Source organism: Pipra filicauda, unplaced genomic scaffold, assembly GCF_003945595.2.
Source record: "Pipra filicauda isolate LSUMZ 115617 unplaced genomic scaffold, ASM394559v2 scaffold181_size1560634_pilon, whole genome shotgun sequence".
NCBI lineage: Eukaryota > Metazoa > Chordata > Aves > Passeriformes > Pipridae > Pipra > Pipra filicauda.
The window spans coordinates 1,098,374-1,114,928 of record NW_024104289.1 but is presented as its reverse complement, the minus strand read 5'-3'; the positions used below and the strand labels follow the sequence as shown (position 1 = coordinate 1,114,928).

Below are 16,555 nucleotides of genomic sequence, written 5' to 3'. Positions count from 1 at the left end.
ATACTGACCTTGTACAGCTCAGAAAGAGCTGTTTCCAAAGCTGAGGTAGACTGGACCTATCTTTCCAAAATGTAATAATTAAAGAAAAGGAAAAAAAACCTACTTTCTGCCTAGTTTCCCCTTGCAGTTTGATAGGCTTGTATTCAGCACACACTGTGAAATGATCCAGCACGTGCTGCAGCAGCAGAAAGGAAGGCAAGTGACAACACAGCACCCTTAAAACCTGATGACAGTGAGGGAAACAAAGCTATTTGCATGGCTGTAGTTCAATCACTTTAGTATAAATGGAAGCCAAAAATCAAGTTGCTTTATGATGGAAGAAGGCACCAGCATCATCCAATTGCAAATTTCTGCTCAAGTCAGATAGAAAAGGCCACAGACAAAGAGCAGGTGAACCCAAATCTCACATTTTAAAGTCAAAACAGGCCTGAAAAACAATACAGTTCCTATTGTTTGAATCATTTTAGTTTCCTTCAAGGGACTGTGAAAAATAAACTAACAAAGTTTTCAGCAATTAATTTGCCAAATCACCATAAATATAGAGTGGATCAATGAAGGCTCCTATGTCTTTATCCCATATCTTTCCAGTACAGTGGCCTCTCGGTGGCTGCCAGTGACAATGCAATGCAACTTGCAGCATCACTTTTCCGGGATCACACAGGATTTCCAACATGCACATGGGTACTGGCCTTGTACACCTCTCCATAAACCATTTCCAAAGCAAATTCTGGTAAGAAACGTGACGTAAATCAAAATATTTTGAAGGCAGCGACTCACAACAAAGAGCTGGAAGAGACCGAGACCCACACACTTGGGAAGGAGTCAGTAACCACTCACAGGAGGATGGAAGGATGGAGCAGTTGGATAAAGAGGTGGTAAGAAACAGGGAAAGGGAGCTAACTGGGGAATTTAGCACAGGAGCCAGCTGGCAGAGGTAGGAAATCTCTGATCAAAAATACTGGAAAACACACCTGGAGGATCCTGGACCTTGGCAGCAAAAGCTTGGGCCAGGCATAAACCACACAATGCATCCAGAGCTGAACAAGACAGGGTGGAGGGCAGGGCTGTAATTCCTCAGGGATCTAAACTGAGGTTGCACAGGATGCCCTAATTCTGGCATTTCTCAGTTTTTGCTCATAGAGTTTTGCAACACAAACAACCTCTTACTGTAGCTTTTTCTGTGCAATGTGATTTTTCAGCTAAGTCATGACTAAGGTGCAAATTTTTCCCTAATGAACTCCAAGGATATATTTTAATTTCAAGCCCTTTTGCAAGAAGTTTTATGCACTTATACCTCACTGCCCTAAGTAACCTTCCACCGAGACGCTGGGAAGCCCTGGACTTGCCTGGTGGAATGCATCAGGACATTTTGGCAATATAATCAGGACTGAATCCTTATTTTCCCCATTAGTCACATCCCACTTGAAACTGCCACTGAAAATTAAAAATGGGCCTGAGCTGAACAGATGAAGTCAGTAGTGCACTGTGTGCAGGCACTTAGTCACAAAACACATGTATGGACTTTGTGTAGTCACCCTTTTGGTACTTATGACTTAATCTTTGAAACTGTAGAGATGTGCCCAGTGATTAATTTCTTTTGGTTTTCAGTTTTGTTATGAAAGCTTCTCTCAGCACTGTGGGGAAGAAAAGGAAATTTGTCAAAAGCACAGCCCTTTCATGAGGTTTGGGGAATCCATTTTCTTTCAGCAAGGTTGCAAACTAGGCTTCTACAATGCCCTGAATTCACAGGAACCCCTGTTGTCTTCCTGCGCTCTATTACATCTGCTGTCTTTCTAATAACTGTGATATAAATAGCAAGCAATTCTACTCTGCTTTCAGAGCTCTGCCTAAAGAAAATGTGCAGTGACACATGGACATGTACCAACTCTCTGGGATTACTCACAGCAAGATCAACCTACAGATTGGACAATCAATTTTTAATATTCATTGCAAGTCCATGGGGGAGTTCACTGTGTGTTACAGTGTCTCCTGCATGGAGTATGCAGTAAAATTGTAGTTTATTTAACAGAGAAGCAGCAAACTAAAAGAAATAGGGCACTCTCCATCTACCATGTGTTGCCTCGTGACTGTGCAGTCATTCCAGAATGGAGTCATGGCTGTGCTTCTGTTGTTTGGCATTTGCAGTGTATACTCCTGCAAAAATGAAGTGCTTAGGGCCCAAACCTGTGGGCAAATACGGCTGGTGGATGTGAGGATGGACTTGGAGCTGTTGGAGAGAGTCCAGAGGAGGGACACCAAGATGATCAGAGGGCTGGAGCAGCTCTGCTGTGAGGAAAGGCTGAGAGGGTTGGGATTGTTCAGCCTGGAGAAGAGAAGCTTTGGGTGACCTAATTGTGGCCTTCCAGGACCTGAAGGGAGCCCACAAGGAAGATGGAGAGAGACTATTTCCAAGGGCCTGGAGTGACAGGACAAGGGGGAATGGCTTCACACTGACAGAGAGTAGGTTTAGATTGGATATTGGGAAGAAATTCTTCCGTGTGAGGGTGGGGAGGCCCTGGCACAGGTTGCCCAGAGAAGCTGTGGCTGCCCCTGGATCCCTGGAAGTGTCCAAGGCCAGGTTGGATGGGGCTCTGAGCAATCTGGTCTAGTGGAAGGTGTCCCTGCCCATGGCAGGGGGTTGGAACGAGATGGTCTTTGATGTTCCTTCCAACCCCATCCAGTCTATGATTGTATGAATAAAGGATAAGACAGAATATGGAGTGGCCTTGCCCTACATTACTTAACTGGGATAAGCCTGGATAGAGGGTTTCCATGTCATGAAAACTGTAAACTGTAGGGAATACAGGGATCAAAGATAAGGCACAGATTTAATTTCCTTGTTTTGAAATACCCTGGTTTGTCCCACAGTATTCAAAGAAACCTCAGGTGGGTGTGAAGAACTGAACGGGATAATGTTACATCAGTCTCTAGACGTGTCCAGGTTAATTTTGGGGTGATTAACTTGCAAAAGAAGCAATATTGCTAACCTTGGGGACTAAACTTCATAAATTAATAAATCTACAACACAGGATAAGTAGTAGAAACAATGGTTTTATGCCATTTTTTCTTAAAACTGTCCCACAGGTTTGCTTCTTTTCTATGCCTGTGCAGGCTCTGCCTTTGCTTTCAGGATGTTACTGTTTACTAGCAGCACCATAAAGCAGTGGCTTCTCTACTAGAGACTGAACTGAGACCTACAAACACATCCCACACGGTTGCAATGTGCTTGTGACAGCCACTGGGACACAAAAATCCACACTGCTGACATGCAGGTGAGAGAGGCTTTGGAATGAAATCCCTGTCATCAACATCCCCACTGCTGGAGCTGCTCAGTCTCAGCACTGCAAAGGTGCTGGGAGTGCAGGGGAAGAAAATGAGAAAACAAAAGGGTACCAGGAGAGACTGCCTGTTCCATCTTCCCTCTAACAGTAATCTGGTGTGTCACTTGTTCCTGAGCTGTTCCAGGTGACCTGAAATGCAGTGAGGAGAATATCAACATTAATGCTGCACTAGTATTCTGACAATTGACTGTGTGCCTGCACATAGCTCGTGTGGACTGCTTCTTATTTCATTGTTTAAAAATAAATACCTTGGAACATAACAGTAGCCACTGCAGAAGAACCAAACTGAAAGAAAAAAAAAGGATGGCTTATCAACCACAGGACCCTGCTGATTTGAAATCTGCATTTTGAATGTATATTTAAAATTAAGTTTGCTAGTATTCCTCGTGAGAAAGGATTGTGGGGACCACTACAGTGGAGAAAGGACTAGGTCAGGCAGCATCTCCTTCTGCCCTGACTCCTGCAGCCCCTTTTCCCATCCTGAGGTTCCCACCAACCCCACAAAAGAGTTTGGAAGGTAGCCAGCCTTGTCCTCTCTATCCTGTTTTTTTTTTACCCACAAAACAGACACTTGCACTGGGATGGAAAGCTACACTTCTGATCTGGCTCTGTCACATAATTGAATTTCACTTTTCAAATAATCTAAGCTTTCCTAATGACTATTTGGCATGGAAAAGGTCCATTTTCCATCTAGAAAAAAAGCCACTCTGTGGTCAATTAGCTTCAAGGGTAAACCCTCTTGATTATTGCAATCAGATTTTCCCTACATTAAATGCCGTGAAAAACCCAATTCAAGAACAACATAAAATCACTCAGGAAGTCATTAAGTTATATCTGAGCTCAGTGCATGCTCACAGATATTCCTCTGGAATTAATACACACTAGAGGACAAGTTATCTATAGGATACTTTGTGAAGGTGTTTATTAAGGTAGTTTTTATGGTAAAACTTACTCGTATATAAGTTCTATAGTTATAACTTACTAGTTATAACTATGACCACTATGGACACAGGGATTTAACTGACTCTCTATATATTCCATGCAAAATAAGAATTGGGTTTTATTCTTTGTTTTGTTTGGTTTTTTCTCTGATTTAGTTTATACAATTTTGAAAGAGAAACAGGTTAAGCCAGGAAAAAGGCATTCTAGTTTGGAATAAGACTATCCATATAGGATGCATTAGGTGATTTAAGTTTCTATTCCAGTTTCCCACATTGAAACTACCTTTATATGGGACCAAAACTTTTGTGCTTCTGAGTCATCAGTTTCTGGTGTCTGTCAGAATCCCCTCTGGTTTCAGGACTGAGAAATTAGGACTACACAAAGATTATGATCGTTTCCATATGAACATAGGGCCATAGTGAGTCAAAAGGCCCTACACACTAATGTGACATCCATCATTGTTACAGCACTACAAATGCATCCAGCACCTGGAAAAATCATAAACTACTGTCTATAACAATCACTGGCAGTAAAATACACAAAATTATCTGTACTCTGTAAAGCAACTAGTATGTGTGTGTGCTTGTGCGTGAGGGTTCTGTGTCCTCACTTTCAGAAGCACATCCCATGGCCCTTTCAGCTGCAGTAAACTCAGCTGCTCTGTCATTTCTTACCCTGTGCAAGAACCTATAGATCTGCATCTCTGTCTCAGCTGGTCTGGACAACTCTTCGTGGCAAAATGGGCAAGTGGGATTGAAGATAGTGCTCTTGACAGTCTGCCTTGTCTGAAAGAATAATGCTATGAGGTAAAATGATTTTTAAGGAATATCTGAATGAAAGCCTGACTTGGCTGTGAAGGAGATATATTTTTAGGGCTCTGTGACACCAGGATTTAATGAGTTGCTACAAATCAGGTACATCAGTGTCAAGCTGAATTTTTAACTTTCTGTAATCTGAAGTGTTCTTTTAAATCTCTTTTGCTGAAAATAAAGCAAAGACCCTTGTTTTCATTTGCTCTGAGACAACTGTGTACAGAGTTACTGTTGATAACATCACAGGTCACAAGATGAGCTGGTTTTTGAGACATGAAATTTCCACAATGTGAACCAACACCGAGCACATGGTGTTAAGGGCTTCCTCCCCATAAAACTGTAAAATGTCATATGGTTTTCTTTGGCTATTGCAATACTTCCACTGAGCCCTGACTATCATGCAACGAACCTAGAGACCAGAAAGCAAATGACTTGGCCATGGTTTTCCTGAGGTCATTTTAATTCATCAAGTTTCTCTGAAACCGTGGAATTCTTAATTAGAAAGCATTCAATCCAGTGTCACTGAGAAAAACACCAATTCACTGCACTTCCAAAGTGCCTCTCAGCTAAAGATAGAGAAGGTTTTTACAAACACTGCTGACTCACACTGCCCCCAGGAGAGAAGTGTTATTACTATGATTTTGCATAAGACAAAGATGAAAAAGTCTGTACCTGGGCAAAAAGCCCCACTTCATGTATAGAGTGAGCAGGCAGGCACAAACAATAATCCTCCAGTTTGTTTTCTTCTCTATTTCTACCTGATGTGATAGGCTGATTAATCTTTTTCTTCTTATACATATATATAGATAGATAAAAATGTATAAAGCACTTTGGAGAACACTAAACACTGTAAGCAACATCAATACATATTGCACAAATTAATTATTATAATTATTATAATAAGTTGTATATATCAGTAGTGTAATGGACAAACCCCACAATTCTTATGGCTTTTTGTAACAGAACTTAAGAAGTAAAATAAGGGTTTGGAATAATGTTTCCTGACATCTGAATATCTAATGATATTTTGTAGTACAGATATAAACAAAATATTCTGCATGACAACGAATTGTGGAACTGATATTAAGTAAAATCAAAGAAACAGCTCCCAGGGAAGAATCTAGAAATCAAGAAGGTGGAAAGAGGAACTTGCAACAACTCAAGTTTGAGTGTCTACGTATTTACATGTGAAAGCTTCACATGATTCTGGGTCTTTAGGTAGGGTAGTGCGTGCAATGGAGTCTTCAATAGATAAAAAAATACATCTGAGTGTGCATTTAAACTTTCTTTTTCCTGGAAGGAACACTGTAAATAGATTCCAAATTAAAGCAAACCTAAGATGTAAACAAGTTCTCTAGAATTAGATGTGTCCAGCTGTGCTCAAGTTGCAATGCCCGAATCCAGATGCTTTCCATTTGTGGTCTGGCACAGGTCTTTCTCACAGAAAGAAGACTAAAAGGATTTTCAACAAAATAAAGAAATTCTTGTGTTCTGAATTGTGGGGGTTTTAAGCTTTACCATTTTTTCTTTGGTTGCTTGGTTGTTTTGAAAACTGTTTGAAAACTCTACTCAACCCTCCTGACTGAATAGGCCTCCTTCTGCCTTCCCCACTCACACAGCTGGGAGCTGAGGATTTTTCTTCTGGCTAGTTCCTTCATGTTGATGACAACAGTCATTATTTCCACACAGCTACCTTGAAAAGAAAGTCAATTTAGGAATCAAACACGGTACAACAAAAACACTCTGTTTCTTCTGACTTTCTGGAAGAACATTTTAAACAAACGCCACATCAGGATGAATATACAATCACAAGGTCACTGGTTGTCAATAAGATACCTTTACTTTAAAGGATCAAACTCTCCCTTGCAGACTTTTGGTTGAATTGGATTTCAGCAAGCATTGGCTGGCCAAAATCACAGGTGGCTGCCCATGAACTGCACGTGCTTCTCCAAAACTTTATCACCCTCTGAATGGAGATCATGTCATTTTTATCCACTGTCTTTCCCTCTAGTTGGTGCTCTCAGACTATCTGCCTTACACCATCCACACAAGTCTCACTGGAAAAATCCTCATGGCTTTGGCTCCCTCTGTTCACTGTCTGCAGTTCTCCATGAATTCCTGGCTGGGAGAGAAGAAGTTTTTTCACTCCATGACCCCGGATTTCTGTCAGTTCCATGAACTGTGTCCAGACCTAATCTCAGCCCTGGACATACTTTTACCATAGAATCATCTCTTAAGTTACTCCACGTCTCTACTGACATCAGCACCACCTTTAAGCAAGTCCACCTGGAGATTTCATAAGAGCTGGGTATTGTTAAGACGTGAGCAATCTCTGGACTTCATTTTACCACCCCATTAAGTGACTTGGTCACAGACAATGTGCTGCAATGGGAGACAAGAAGATAAAGGGCCATCCTTAGTCATGGCTTCTTGAAGGTCAGGATGCTCTGCCAAAATTATCCAGGACGGAACTGCTTTTTCACAGCTGCAACCACAGCCTTGCCACAACAATCACCTGCTGTCACTTCTGGTCACCCACAAAGGTGGGAGAGGTATTTGGGTTCCATAAAGTCTTTGAAAAGCCTCTTATCAAACCCCACCTCCTCTCTCACTCCACAAAACCATGGTTACATCTTTGACTTGTTTTTGTTGGCACTAAAGTATCCACAATGTAATTTACTTGACCATGATGGAAGGAGGTGAGTTGTTTGCTTGTTTATATTGCCACATACAATTATTATTTATCCCCTTGATTTTCCTCCTCAGCAAGAGGTTTGACCTCCTGCGGTTTTTCTCCTCCTCCAAAATTCTAGATCAGAATAACGTGCAGGTTTTGCTTCCTGAAACAAAAATACTCAAATGCACATTACATTGTTGTTTTCTAAGTGGCAAACAATAAATAGATAAGGAAATATTTTTTGATTTTTCATCTCCCTGGCAGATAGGGAAACACAGTGTCAGGCCACAAGGTGTCATGGCTGAGAAAGCAGCAATAAAGAAACCAGAATTCCCATGTGATAGTACAGCATTTGCTACCTGACAAACAAAGGCAGGGTATTTTGATAACTTTCTGTCACCCTAGTGGTCGCCTTTACTGGATCACCCCCTTCCTTAGCACCACAAAACCTCAAAATTCCAGATATGGATCGGCATTCAGCAAGAAACTGAAGTTATTTTAAGGTTTTGAAGGCTACAGAAGAACTTAGGCTGGCAGAGGGTGCATAAACACACTCAAAGGTACAGTCTCCTGGAGCACCTGAGTGTCAGCCAGAGGGAATGACACTGCGATGAGCAAGCTGAGGAGCTTTTGCTCTGTGTCTTAGCAACAACAGGAACAGTTCATTGATCCACACTGGTCAATTGATCTACTGGAGAAAGCAGCTGACTTAGTTTCTTATCATGGGATATCACTGTTATGTCTTGTTTGACCTCCTGCTACTCAAAAACTGCATCTGTGTGTTTGTACAACATCATTTATAGTGGCCAATGTTATTGCTCAGTCTTGCCTGTGACATGTTGATGTCCAAGGGCAGAAATATCTGCAGATATTTCTGGAAATCACAGGGCAGTTCCATAAAGTATGGAAGTCAAGTGCTTGGGACAAATCAAGAGAGCAAACACACCATGATATGAGTGCATCTCATCTCACTCAACTCTCAATTTCTGGGACAAAACCCATGAGAACCGTGGAAAGAACAGAAAGCTCTCAGGCTTGATGCATTTGCTAGTGAAGACAGTGCCAGGAATTGGCTCCTTTTCACTGGCTAAATATGTTCCTCGTCTGCAGGTTCAATTTGCCACTGAAAGCTTAATTAGGTTTCCTTAGCAACGGGGAAACATTCTGATTGACAAAACTCACTGGTTTTGGCTGAGGCTTCAAAGTGCTCACTTCACCATCACCCCACGGTTATTTTTAAACTCCTTGCAAAATTCACAGCTGAGCATTTTGATTCTGAGTGAAATTCATAACAACAACAGAAAAGAAACATCGCCAGAGTGATGCATTTCTGAGAAAACAGGAGGTGGGAGCTCAGCTCTAACTTTGTGATCAGTAGGAGGGTTTTTTTCCCTCTTGTCCCTCAGTCTGAGAAGAAAATGAGGTTGCCTGGGTGAAGAGGAAACCAAACAGACAGTTCTACAATGAATAAAAAACCCTAAAATTTAAAGATAATGAAGAATGGAGTGAAACACCGTTTGAAGATAACTTAAGATATGACAAAAAGAGATTGGAAAGATAATGTTTGACTATTATAGAGGAGAGCTGGGAGCTAGAAAGGGTACAACAGATGTATGAGAAGGTAAATACTCAAAGCTAAGAAGCAAATGTGATCAAACAGTATCATTTCTGCAGTTTTGAGTGGGCTTCTGAAATACAAGCATATGTTAAACTGATTTTGAAAAGCCAAATTAAGCATCTAAGAGGAAAATGCAAAAATACTTTGAATTGCTAATTCAACTCAAAGGCATTGACCTAACTTTACTGTAATGTGGCACTAGGTAAGTAAGTATCCTTATTTAAAGATAATAGTGATTAAAAGTGTGCTTGTGCAAGTTATCAATACTGCTTTCTGTAAGTTGCTGATATTATAAAGCATTTATGAACAAGTTGCAGAGTCCTTGCTGAATAGGGAAGCTTTCTTGGACCAGGACCTAAACAAGACTGCAATTACTGTGGGCCCCAGTGTTCATGCCAGTTATGAACCTGTTAGTTAAAAACTTTAATCAAAGAAAGAAAAATCAAGAGAGGGAAAAAAATAAAGTAGTCATATGGTTCAAAATCATCATTCCATTGTATATTTGAAGATCATCATTCCACTACCATCTGTAATAATGTCTAGTGGCATACTTGTACAAATCTGCCTAAAGCACTTGTAATTTTTGGGTTGTAATAAAATAAGAATGATGTTTGTATCTCTATGTATTCAGTTCTGGAAAAATCCAGCAGTAATATGTACCACACACGAATATTTATAAGAGTAAAATAATGGTTATACCCTTATTTAATTTTTAATCTGATATCTTGGGTATTATTAACTCTCCTGGCAGTATTAAGAGGAATAATTTCATAATTCAGTAGTGAAAAGAACTGCAAATGAACCGTAAGTAAATTGAGCTGAATTATCTTTTGCAAAGATCTGAGAAAGAGAGACTGAGGGTATGTGGGTTGCATGTGAAAACCTACAGAAATCAGATGTATTTAGTGTGTGACAGATCACCTTGCTCTGAGTTCTGCCTTCAGAGTTCCCACGCTCAGGAAACAAATCTGCAGGTATGGCCTCTCTCTCTGCCAGGTCACAACCAGCACTCCCAGCTGCCAATTCCTCTCTGTCCCCAGCTCTTCCCTGTCCAGGAAACTATCAGAACAGGTATGGGGGACCCAGCTCTGCAGAAGAGCAGAGTGACACACAAGACAAAATAAGCTTTAGCAAATGAGACAAACCAGGATTACACAAAATAGACACCCAGTACCTGATGCTACCAGTGATTCAGACAGAGCAGGAAACAAACCATGAAATCAGGTCCACTACAGCTGATTGCATCAGGTTTTAATCTTAGAATCACAGAACGGTTTGGGTTGGAAGGGACCTCAAAGATCATCTCGTTCCACCACCCCTGCCACAGGCAGAGACACATTCCACTGTCCCACGTTGCTCAGAGCCCCATCCAAACTGGCCTTGGACACTTCCAGGGATGGGGCAGCCCCAGCTTCTCTGGGCAACCTGTGCCAGGGCCTCCCCACCCTCACAGGGAAGAAATTCTTCCTGATATCCCACCTAAACACACCCTCTTTCAGTTTGAAACCATTCCCCCTTGTCCTACCACTACCTGCCCCTATAAGAAGTCCCTCTCCAGTTTTCTGCTTTACCTGGATTTAACAGTTGAGAAAGATCTCCCTGACACTCCTCCCTGGTTGCAGAATTACTGTTTGTGTGTTAAAGACAAGCAGATGCATAAATACTTTCCTGTCTCAAGCTGAAAGGCTCTTCCTAGGCTGGCACTCCCAGAAATGGGGAAAAATTCCTGCTAACTGTGCAGTCACATATCCATGCCAGTCACAGAGTGACCTCCTGGGTATATTCAAATTAATTCACCAGTCTGGTTTTAAGTGTCCACTAAAGAGTGCTACAAAGTTGGATTCAGGAGCTGGATACCCAGTTCCTTTAAAATTAATGGCAGCTGAGCACTTAAATCTTACCAGTGGTTTAAAACACTAAATGGAACAACGAGTACAAGTGGAAGACTATACTGAAACTCATTTTTATTTACCTGTTCATCCTAAACCTTCCTATGTTTCACTTGGTTCTACTCCCTTTAGTTCTGTTTCCTGGATCTAAGACTGCTTCCCCTCTTGCTGTGATTCCTGAACCCCCTCACCTTGTTTGTCCAACACACATTTTACTCATTTTAACCTTAATCAGCCTCTTTGGGCACTTTTTCACTCTGTCCTCCTCCCCTGAGTCCTTCCAGGATGTCAACAGCTTTGTGGGTTTGACATATCCAAATTACACACTGATTTTCTCATTACTGCCTAATTAACAATTCGCAGCCAACGTAAGTCTCCTTCTCTTACCAATTCATAATATTTTGTTTAATTTCCTAAGTGCACCAGTATTAGTGACAAGAGTCACTTAGAGCAGTGGTCTTCCAGGGGAAGTGCAAGGCAATCCACTGACACTCAGGAAGAAAATACTTTTTTAATATTAATAAATATAATTGATTTTTAAAATATTTTAAATAGTATTTTGAATATTTATCTCCTCCTTTGAAATATCTATTTGTGTGCACGCTTTATAATGTACATAATATATTCTTGCAGTAGCAAATATAAATAATTTACAAATAAATAGATGTGTTGAGGGAGAGGGACAGAGAGAACTCACCTGGTACAGGGTCAGGCCTTGATGACTTGAAAAACTGCTGCCATCATTCCCATCAACGGGAAAAGTGAGGGTTCGGTGGGAGACACTTAACTTTGGCACCAGGCACTTTGATTAGGGAAAAGAGATGTAGAAGTCTATTTTTCCTCCTGTAAACAGAAATTCAATTAAGTCTACTGTGTGTATTTCACATATTTTGCACATGCATGTATGTGCACAAGTTACAAAAAATATGTATATTTTATATATTACTGCATTATTTCTTGTATTGCATTAGCATATTTATTCATGCCTTTTGCATAAATTTACAGTGGTTCCTGCACACATATTTTAAATTTATGCAATACACCTAAAAGACAGCACACATATATTTGATGCATTTTGCATTTAGTTCCAGGTAGAAGAACTGCAACTTCTACATAATTTGACATATCACATTATAATTTACCATTTGCCTTTGGTTATAATTCTGCCAGACTTGAACTCTTTGCACTGAATTTTTACATAATTTCTCTCTCCTTCTGACTTAGTTTCTTTGGAGAGTTTGAGCAAAAGTGATTTAGCCATTTTTAAGAACAAAGTTTGTGAAGAACAGCCAGTGTAACCTATGCCGAAAACTGTTCATCTTCTGAACATCTCCAGCCACAGTCTGGAGAAGAAATTTAGAGAAGAGCAACCACTCCAAACATGAGAAGGATCACCCACCTTTTTGGTGAAAATATATTCAGATTGGCCAATTCTTTACTTTTTAAATACATTTTTTTTCCATTGCAAAGCCCCTGTGACAAATATTTCTTAGAAAAAACCACCAGTATTGTGTTTCTTTTTTAAAACAGTGAATGGCTCAGCTCTGGTGTTCCTGACCGAGACCTGGGTGCCCAAGCTGGACCAATGACCCACACCTTTTCCACGGTTTTCCCAATTCTAAGTTTGATACAAAGCCTAAAAGGCAGTTCTGAAGCAACTAGTTTTCAGTCCCTACCCCGCATCAAAGCACAGTGGGCTGAGAGAACAGCAAGTTCAGGTCCACCCTCCTCAAGACGAAGGTTCTGTGAACATCAACATTTTTGGCTGGAAGTGTTCCAGGTTGTGGTCTCTAAATGTTTCAGGCTCAAAGGATAATACATAATAATGAAGTCACATTTTAAGAAGAATTTTACTTGGGTTTTACTTCCTGCTCAGTCTTGACTGACAACGAGTGCACTCCTATAAGGAGATTCGGGCTGGATTCCTGTTTGAAGGTTAAGGTTAATTCTTATTTTCTAAATGCAGAGCTTTTCCAACAAGATGCTCATTTCAAAGCATTCACTTACAGAGCAAGGCTGGTACCATGCTGCAGCTACAGAGTACACATAATGAGTGTCAGATACCTTTTAATGAAGCTTTGTCTTTTTTTGTTTCTTTTCCTCTCTGAATCAGTTCTTGTAAATTCCTGTTCATTTTCCCATCCTTCTTTTTGCTCAGTCCTTGAGAAAGTTTTATGATAATATACTCAAATGTTTCACTTTCCGCTTTCACCCCCATCCTTGTCTTCTGTTCCAGTAGAGAGGAGTGTACCAAGCCATAGCCTGAAAAAAACCAAAGAACGTATCACAGCTTATTTATATTCTACATTTTTTCATCAGGAAAATTGTTTGCTGTAGGCAAACAAAGGAGGGCTGAAAGGGGAGGCACTCCAATGTATTTCTGAGTTATTTAACATTTGAAAGACAAATACCAATCACAACCAACAAATTCCAGAGTTTTTACTGCAAAATCCATTTCCAGTCTTTAAATATATTTAAGGTGGATTCATCATCTAAGACCCTTTAAATTCTGCTGCTCCAATTAAGTAAATTGGCCAAAGAAGGAGAGAAAAGAGGACAGGACTTCTGCAAGTGTGTCAAAGGCTGCTGAAGGAAGAAAAAGCAAACTGTTCCCCATGTCCACAGTGGATAGGACAGGAAGGAAAGGACTAAAACCGAGGCAGAAAAAATTCCATTTAGGCACTAAGAAAGCTTTTATGAGCACACAGAGAGTGAGGCACTAAAGCAGATGACCTGGGGACATGGTGGAGTCTGTGTTTCTTAAGATCTTCCAGAACTACCCAGGCAGGCCACAGCCAGGAGCAATCACATCTCAAGTTTCCTTTCAGCCTCTGATCTCCTGGCACTGTTGTAACAGTGAGTATGGCCAAACTGAGCTAGAAGGGGAGTAAATGTGAAAAGGTGAGGCCAAAAGTCAACATGCACTCAACAGTTACAAGACATAATTCACACTTGTGGAGCCCCAGCTTCAGTCGCTGTGAGGGTGGCAGCCCTTCAGTCAACAAGTGATGGCATCAATCCACTGTTTTTCTTCTATCCTTCAGATCCTAAAAATTCACATCCACACTGAAGCAAGGTGATCACAGATCTGCTGGGTTTGCTTTGCTTGATTCTACGGGGACTTTAACCACATGATCCTAAACCTCTGAGGGAAATGCAGTGATAGGGCTGTCTGTCCTGGACTCAGGTGGTGATTTTTCTCAGGGCACTCACTTGACCACTGTGCTCACAGACAATGGCAGCACAGTCAAGGCTTGTCCTAAATCTCCCCAGGTCCTTCCAAAGAAAATCTGAGGGAGATTTGTGAAGCGTTGTAGCATCTGCTGTCCAAACCTGCAAAGATCAAGAAGCCATTAGATTAAAGCCAAAATAGCTCCTAGATGTTTATACAATATAAGGATTCAGTAAAACAACAGCTTTTCCTTTTTCTTTTTCATTTTTGTAACACTGGTCACTGTTTGATCTGTGAAATCAAAGCTGAAAGAACTTGCAGCTTAGTTATAGTGATTATTTTCAAGTACCTTTCCTGTGGATTAAGAGAGATTAGTAAAGACACATTTTTTTCAAGGTGTGATAGTAAATCCTGGGTTTTTTGGTCTGGCTTGCTGAGAGTAAGATTAAAAACAGGCAGTTTCTTTTCTTTTCTGAATTACCAGGGGCAACAGAAGAGATCTGTGATATCAGCTTTAAAATTCCAGTCTCTGCTTGATTCTGGATTCCCTCTGTTCAGGGAGAAGCTGTCTCTACTGGAGACTAGACATTTTTTTAACTTTTATCCCTATATAAAAGATTTAACAACATTGTGCTTTAAAAAGTGAACACAATTATCCGTGACCTTCCTTTATCACTAACACAGCAGCAAAAGGACCCATCATGAAAACATTTCTCTTACATGAGACAACACCTTTTTGCAAATGGTGTTCCTAAAGGATTTGGCATTTGCCATCTGTGAGAAAATGGCTTCAACCTTTTCCTGGGAGCCAAAGCAATTCTAATCCAACTTCAAAGGAGAAACATCTCAAAAAAAAATAAAATTCACCTTTCCAAAAGTGCTCCCCCTGCTCTGCCAAGGTGGGCTTGTGGCTTTTTCACACATCCACCAGAAGACAGCATTGGCTTTTGCTCTTCTGGGCCCCCCAGGACTGCATTTCCAGCTTTCTTATAGGAAGGCTCCCACAGGGATGCACTGTCCTGCACTGAGCTTGGTAGTGAACGTGGACTTTGCCTCTTTTAATTCTGCAAGGCAGAATATTTTGTTCTAGAGGAAGGTGTCCCTGCCCATGGCAGTGGGTTGGAACGGGATGATCCAAGTCCCTTCCAACTCAAGCAATTCTGTGATTCTGTGAAACAGAAACTGTTATGAACCTTCTACCTTAACCAGTTGTTCATCCAAGAGCTCTTTAATTATAATATTAACAGCAACATTTAGTAGTTTTCATTACCAGATGCATATATTTGTGGGTTTTTATTTAAAGCTTTTTTGGGATAGGATGAAATCATCTGACTCTGCATCTTAAATCCTACCTACCTCTTTAACTCTTATTCAAACTGGCAAAAAGGTACATCTGAGCTAGCTGGAGGGGAAGTAATTCCTGAGGAGCAGCAGCCCATGCACTGAATTTTTAACATTTAGTCTGGCAAAACATCAAAGGAGAGCACATCATTATCTTCCTTTTACAGAATAGGAAACTAAGGCACAAGAGTATCATCATCTTGCCTAAAATCATCCAAAGCAAAGCCAGGAACAGAGCCCCATAGCCAGAACAGTGGTTTAAGGCTTCCTGTGCTTGATAACATCTGTCCTCAGACAGTGGACACACCCTGGAAAACAACATCATTTCTCTTTTTATTTTCAGTTGAGATCCTACTCTGGCGATACCTCAGTCTATAGAGAAAACCGTATCAATTCCTTCATTAGCAACACACAAGACTCATTTCTTTTCTAGTTCCATGATTTATGGATTTCTGATCCACCTCTGTTGACAAACACTGGCACAACTCAATACTCTGACAGTACAGGGAGCTTTTTCTGTGAGTAAAAGTTGGAAAAAGGAAAACATGAAACATATCAATCCCCATTGCTTTGCTCTGTTTCAGAGAAAAAGTTCAGGATCTTTACAAAATGAGTGCCCAGATGAACTTCACCAATTTTCGAATTTCCAGGAGCACTAAAAGTACAAAAGTTGATTTGGAAGTGTAAAAGCGTTGCTTAATTGAAAAAAAAAAAAAGCATGTATTTTTTATAACAGCAAGTCTAGATGTCAGTAGTTAATGGT

The 16,555-nt window shown here is 40.6% G+C and overlaps 1 long non-coding RNA gene across 1 annotated transcript; it reads right to left on the bottom strand.

Annotated features, from left to right (window-relative positions):
• Nucleotides 1-6,960: 6,960 nt before the first annotated feature.
• LOC113983008 lies at nucleotides 6,961-14,562 on the bottom strand. Its single transcript, XR_005563038.1, has 4 exons — nucleotides 14,493-14,562; nucleotides 13,344-14,155; nucleotides 11,977-12,122; nucleotides 6,961-7,217 (listed from the first exon to the last, which is right to left on the bottom strand). It is a non-coding gene; the product is annotated as an uncharacterized LOC113983008 (long non-coding RNA).
• Between the last annotated feature and the right edge of the window lie 1,993 nt (nucleotides 14,563-16,555).